Source organism: Salvia hispanica, chromosome 2 (genome assembly GCF_023119035.1).
Source record: "Salvia hispanica cultivar TCC Black 2014 chromosome 2, UniMelb_Shisp_WGS_1.0, whole genome shotgun sequence".
NCBI classification, from domain to species: Eukaryota; Viridiplantae; Streptophyta; class Magnoliopsida; order Lamiales; family Lamiaceae; genus Salvia; species Salvia hispanica.
This window is the reverse complement of record NC_062966.1, coordinates 38,109,282-38,116,381: the sequence shown is the minus strand read 5'-3', so window position 1 is coordinate 38,116,381 and position 7,100 is coordinate 38,109,282. Positions and strand designations below refer to the sequence as shown.

Below are 7,100 nucleotides of genomic sequence, written 5' to 3'. Positions count from 1 at the left end.
GCAATATCCCAAGTTATCAGCAAATTTATCTCAATCTAAACAACAATTTAGCTTTAAAATAGTACTACAACAATCTATCTATGACATTGATCTGTTCAAGTGAGCTAACCAAAAAGGTTTCTTTTTTCTTATTGTGAAAGTGAATGGTTGAGATATTCTATACTTCCATTTCAAATTTAGATGGATTCATAACTGTTGAACTAAATGCCTAATTTTGATAATGAACCCCAAATACTTTAACTAATCGATAGCTACACTCATGCCTACTCTACTCATAACTTATCGCGTAATACGGTCGGGATAGCTAGCCTAGGGTCGCTGCAAGGCTCGGTCACGTAGTGAATGGTCTAGATATTCTATATCTCATATTTGTGATAGTTAACAGCAAGAAAGATTGAAAGTAACATAGTGTAAGAAGTACCATCTCCATATTGATGTCAGTTGACTTGCAAAGATGATCGAATCAAACGAGAATTCAAAGAAAACATACTTGGAAACCGATTGCAGAACAATTATTCATACCCTAGCAACTGAAAAGGAAAATAAAATTTGGAAAAACAAGAAAATAAAAAGTTCCTCAATCCTAGACTGGGACTTTTTCAAAGTCATTTTTTTTTATGGTTTCATATTGTTCGCCAATGCAAATGATTCCAGCAACCCCGAACATAGGGTATGCAGTCAAAAACAATACTAATGGCTTTGGAATCTTCTCAGTTCTCATCTTTATCAACTTCGCAAGCTTCTTATTAAACTCCTCCACATCCATGTCTCTCATCCTCGCAATTTTCTTATTAAAGTCATACGTGTCAAACGCCAGGGATCCAGCCATCAGCATCGCAGTTCCATTCAAAAACCTCATAGTCGTATCCAGAGGTTTCACACCGTACTGAGAAGTCAAAATTTTCGAACCACCATAGAATACACAACAGGTCAATCCAGTCGCAGCCGTGATGAGCTTGTACGAGTTTTGAATAGCGACGCCACCAACAACAGTATAGTACTTGTTTGCCATTATAATTCACAGCCTGCACCATTACCACAATGTTATCACAAAAATCCCAATCTCAACTTCCTATACACAAACATACACTTCTTCTTATTAAAGCAAAAACACTACATTTTCAACATAGATTTAAAATACTGTATTGAATTCAAACATCAAACAGTTTAGGCAAAAAACACCCAGATTTTAAAATATCCTTCAAATCGGCATAGAATTTGAATAAAAAATACACAAACAGAGAAAGAGAGATCAAAGTGACAAATCTACAAACAGTTTGGCTACAAGCTGAGCAAACTAACCAAGAAACCTTCAATTTCAGTAGAAACTTAAAATTTCTGTGAAGACGGTATAGAATTTAAATACACACAAACACAGAGAGAGATCAAAGCGACGAATCTGCGAACGGTATTATGAAATCACATCTCAACTTCTTAAACACATAAATTATGCAAAAATTAGAGCAAAACCACTTGATTTTCAACAGAGAATTAAAATCTCTAAAAGCCTGTATAGAATTCGGAATATAAAAAAAAAAAACACACAGGAGAGATCAAAGTGACAAATCTACGAACAGTTTGGCTACAATAAACTAACCAAAAAACTAAGAGGCAGATCTAATCAAAAAGTCGATCTCCGCGGAAAACAAAAGAAAGTGCAGAAAACATTGAATTAAATCGGAATCAAATCAAATAAACAAAAAACGGTGCTACTGTTACCTCGATTCTGTTGAAAAATTTGGTTGATTTGCTGTTTCTGTAAAAATAATGTATTTTTTAATTTCAAACGATCAGCATGGTTTAAGCGACACGTGTATGGCTGAGATTGTGGTCTCTGCAAGTAGAGAGAAATGTGGTTGGGTACACATACGAGTTCAGAGGTCTTCTATATTCCACAAAGTGTTGGAAGATCTGGAGTATTCAGCAAGACATCTTCTGGAGTATTCAACAAGACAAAAGATTGAGGAAAATCTTACCTTGTATAGCATTATTCTAGATTATATATAATGTACAAATTCATTGTGAATAATATAACAAAGAATTTACCCAATTCTACAGCAAGATTATATCCAAAGATTATTCATGAGATTAAATCTCTAATTTTAGTCCTATATTGATAATCATTTGATAATTAGTCATAGCCATCCAAACAACACCTTAAAGTAGAGAATTTTATACATAGTTTTACTCCATTCGTTTCATAAAAATAAAATACAAGTTCCATTGCGGAATTAGTAAAATATGAGAAATAGAAAAAAAGTTATTAAAGTTTGTTTATAGGAAATGAGATCCATCTTATTCAAAAGAAAAAATTTGTTAAGTAGACTGATTTTTGTATATATGAACATTGATAGGAGTATTATGTGAGTATAAATTTGTCTTTTAATACATTAATAAACAAGCTAGTGAGTGCTTTTACTTTTTACGGGTACATAACCTTTTTTGAAGTGAAAGCGAGTGGTTGAGTTTCCCTTTATTCTATCAAACATTTTCAGTTCAAATTAAAAAATATTTCTACCCAAATTAAATAGCCTGCTTATTCCTATCCATCCATCATGATATACTGGTATTAGGTTTGAATTTGGTTTCAGAGTGGGTTAATGCTAGTAATTTCTAAATTGATATTATTGACGTAAAAATTATAAATTTTTATCAAATTTTGGTGACAATAGATTTTAATCTTTGTTAATAGCAGGAAAGATCGAAAGTAACATAGTATAAGTATCAACTGACTTGCAAAGATGATCAAATCACCCTCCACCAATTCCTTAAAACCCGTGTCATAACTAAATGTAACTATAAATGTGGGACGGAGGCAGTATTTGATACAGACCAAACGGGAGAACTCATCCCAAAAGACTAGTCTGTTAGGAGAGAGCGTTCATTTAGCCTACACCAGTTGTTCTTACAACCGTTGTGGGAATTGAGTCCGTAACATTCGACCCTCCTTTAAGGGCCAACGTCCTCGTTGGTCACGGCTGGTTCTTTGCCAGGCCACCACTCCAAGTTCCTCGTTGGTCGCGGCGGATTCTTAGCCCGGCCACCACTCCGAGTTGGCCCCAAACGCACTCGTTGGTCACGGCGAGTTCGTTGCCCAGCCACCACTCCGAGCCGTTTGGGCACTCAATGAAAGCACCAATTGATACATACCAAACAGGAGAACTCATCCCAAAAGACTAGTCTGTTAGGAGAGAGAGTCTATTTAGACTATGTACCCCACACCCGTTGTTCTTACAAGCGATGTGGGAATTGAGTCCGTAACAGTATTCAATAATGAAAACCGATTGCAAAACAACTATTCATAGCCTAGCAACTGAAAAGGAAACCACGGAAATGAAAATAAAATTGAGGAACAATAAAATGAAACTACTATCTCAGTCTGTGCCTTTTCCAGCTTCGTTGTCCTGGATGGCTTTCATCTTCACAAGGTCATTCGTCATGGAACAAAGACCATAGGCCACCACCATCAAACTTCCAGCCGAATACATTACTTGTGCAGTTGTTGGAAACATCCTAATTGTTATCCTCGATAGCACCTTCTTATCCATTTCTCTCTTTAAAGCAAGGTTCTCATTAAAGGCATACAATAGATGCGCCGTGCCTCCAGCCACCAACACCGTCTGTCCAGTCATGAACCTCGTAATACTATCCGGATATTTCTCACCATGCATTGATTTCATTTCGCGATGAAAAAAATAGGTGAAGACCCCGCTCAATCCAGTCAAGGCCGCGAGGCCCTTGACATAGTTTGGAATAGCGACGCCGCCAACAACAGTATACTTTTTTGCCATTACGATTCACAGCCTGCACCATTACCACAATGTTATCACAAAAATCCCAATCTCAACTTACTATACACAAACATACACTTTTTTCTTATTAAAGCAAAAACACTATGTTACATAGAATTCAAACATCAATCACACAAACAAAAACAGTACTCCCTCCATTCTCTCATAGTTGAGTTATTTTTTCATTTCGGGAAGTTCCCTCATAATTGAGTCATACATAGTAACTTTTTTCTCTCTTACTTTATTTTCTCTACTTTATTCACTTTTTACTTTATTCTCTCTACCATTTTCTCTTTCTTACTTTTAATATCTATTTATTTAACATACTCCACATTCCTTTCTTAAACTCCGTGCCGAAAAATTTCGCCTCAACTATGAGGGAACGTAGGGAGTACACGCAAAAGAAATTATCATAATTCACAGCCTGCACACAAACAGTATTGGCAAAAAACACCCAGATTTTAAAATATCCTTCAAAGCGGCATAGAATTTTAATATAAAAAACACAAACTAAGAAAGAGAGATCAAAGAGACAAATCTACAAACAGTTTGGCTACATGCTGAGCAAACTAACCTAAAAACCTTCATTTCCAGCAGAAATTTAAATATCAAACACACAAAAACATACAGAGAGAGACCAAAGCGACAAATCCACGAATGTCATTATGAAATCACATCTCAACTTCTTATACACAAAATTATGCAAATTGATTGTCATCTCTTTAAACATTATTAGAGCAAAAACACTTCATTTCCAGCAGAGATTTAAAAGCTCCTTCAAGCCAGTATAGAATTCAAATAAAAATTAATCGGCAAATCTAAGCGGCAAATCTACGAACAGTTTGGCTACAATAAACAAACCAAAAAACTAAGAGACAGATCTAATCAAAAAGGCGATCTCCGCGGAAAACAAAATAAATCGAAATCGAATCAAATAAACAAAGAACATGGCGAAAGTTTGTAGAATCGAAGAATTCGATGTTACTGTTGTTACCTCGATGGATTTGGTTGAATTGTTGTTTCTGCAAATTTTGTTAGAGATGTGTTTAAGATATCTGTTTTAATCTCACGCGATCTGCACGGTTTAAGCGACACGTGTACGGTTGAGATGCTATTGATTAGGTAAAAGTAAAACCGTGTATAATTATGGGATTTAACATAGTATTCGAATCAAATTAAAATTTTATTTTATATGAATAATGTCAATAAATTGCTGTTGCTACACATCCTTTTTGTGATTTTGAAATGTTTTATGTGTGAGTTCGCAAAGCTGCTAGGAGGTAATGATTGAGGCCGGGTTTCGGGTTTGAGTTCTTGAGCTTTAAATTTATGTTCATTTACCATAAAAAAGTAAATTAATGTTTGAGGCCAGGTTTTGAGTTCGAGTTCTTCGTGGTGCGAGCTTTAAATTTGTGTTTATTTATTCATAAAAAATATTAAAATTATATTACTTTAATTAGAAATGGAAGAGGTTGCTGTGTAGTATATGCTGAAAGAGAGCGGTTGAGTTTCCAATTCAAGTTAGAATATGAATTAAATTGTAGGAGTATGTTGCTTTGAAATATAAATTCAAATTGGAATATTTCACAAGACAAGTAGATCAGTGCAGCCAAACTGTTTTTTGTCATCTCCAATCATTTATATCAAACTCAAATGTATTTTTCGGTATATGTTAACTCCAAAAGTAATTTTACTCTAATTATTCACCAAACTCAAATCTAAAATAATACTCCTAAGCGACGAATCTGCTAATGCAAACCTAATATGCAAAATGATAGTCATCTCTTTAAACATTATTAGAGCAAAAACACTTTATTTTCAGCAGAGATTTAAAATCTCCTTGAAGCCAGTATAGAATTCAAATGAAAAAACACATAAGAGAGATCTAAGTGACAAATCTACGAACAGATTGGCTACATTAAACTAACCAAAAACTAAGAGACACATAAGAGAGATCTAATCAAAAAGTCGATCTCCGCGGAAAACAAAGGAGAGTGCAGAAAAATTTGAATTAAATCGGAATGAAATTACATAAACAAAGAATATGGCGACATTACCTCGATGTATTTGGTTGATTTGTTGTTTCTGCAAAAATTTTTGGGAGACTCAATCACGAAGATGTGTTTTATCAGAGATCTGTTTTAATCCCACGCGATCTACATGGTTTAAGCGACACGTGTACGGTTGAGATGCTTTTGAATATTTTTTATGTAAAATTAGTAAAGTAGTAAAAGAGACATAGAGAGAAAAATTAATTAAAAGATTGTTAGCGGAGAATGGGTCCAACCTCGAGAGAAAAAAACTTTCCAAATTAGAAAGTGTATATTTTTGTGGGACGGATTAAAAAGGAAAAAGTGCATATTCTTTTGGGACGGGGAGTACGCTCCATAGTAAGTAGATCATTTTCCTTTTTAGTAAAAGTCACACTTTTTTTTTCTCACTTACTTTTTCCATTCTCTTACTTTAATGTCTACTTTTTCATCTCTTCTACTTTATTATATTTTTATTTAATACATTACACGTCTTTTTCTTAATCTTCATGCTGAAAAGAAATATCACTATTACTATGAAACGGATAGAGTAATAAAATTAATATATAAAAGTAGCACCACACATTCCACTAACTTTATTACATCCACTTTTAAATACTATTCCTCCGTCCGCCATTAGGAGTCCCGGTTACTTTTGCACACTCATTTTGTAAAAATGATAATAAATAGTTAAAGTGGAGAAATGGTAAAGTAAGATAGAGAATAATGTTGAGAAGAGTCTTATCTAAGTTATTCTCTTTCTTATTTTAGCATTTCTCCACTTTAATTATCTATTATCATTTTTACAAAATGAGTGCAAAATGAAACTCATGCCGATCAAATATGAGACATCTAATCACGGACCCATTGGAAAAATGAAATACTATGTTACTTAATTTGGGAATGGAAGAGATTGCTTTATAGGATATGCTGAAAGAGAGCGGTTGAGTTTCCAATTCCAATTAGAATATGAATTAAATTGTAGGAGTATGTTGCTCATATAAATTCAAATTGGAATATTTCAATAGACAAGTAGATCAGAGCAAGCAAACTGTTTTTAGAAAGGTGTTAATAAAGTTTCTTCAAATTTTACTGTAGAGAAATGGAGTAATAATGGATTAATCCATCACAAAAATATGCATCTAGCTCTTAAAACATATCCTACTTCTTTGACCCAAATTCAATTGAACTTGTCCTAAGATGAATTGACTTCAAATATTAGAATACCAGAGCGCTTCATTTTCAGGGTGAAGAATTTAAACATTAAACACAAACACAG

At 34.0% G+C, this 7,100-nt stretch overlaps 1 long non-coding RNA gene across 1 annotated transcript; it reads right to left on the bottom strand.

Moving 5' to 3' along the window:
• Positions 1–394: 394 nt before the first annotated feature.
• On the bottom strand, positions 395–1,752 carry LOC125204440. Its single transcript, XR_007173570.1, has 2 exons — positions 1,720–1,752; positions 395–1,025 (listed from the first exon to the last, which is right to left on the bottom strand). It is a non-coding gene; the product is annotated as an uncharacterized LOC125204440 (long non-coding RNA).
• Between the last annotated feature and the right edge of the window lie 5,348 nt (positions 1,753–7,100).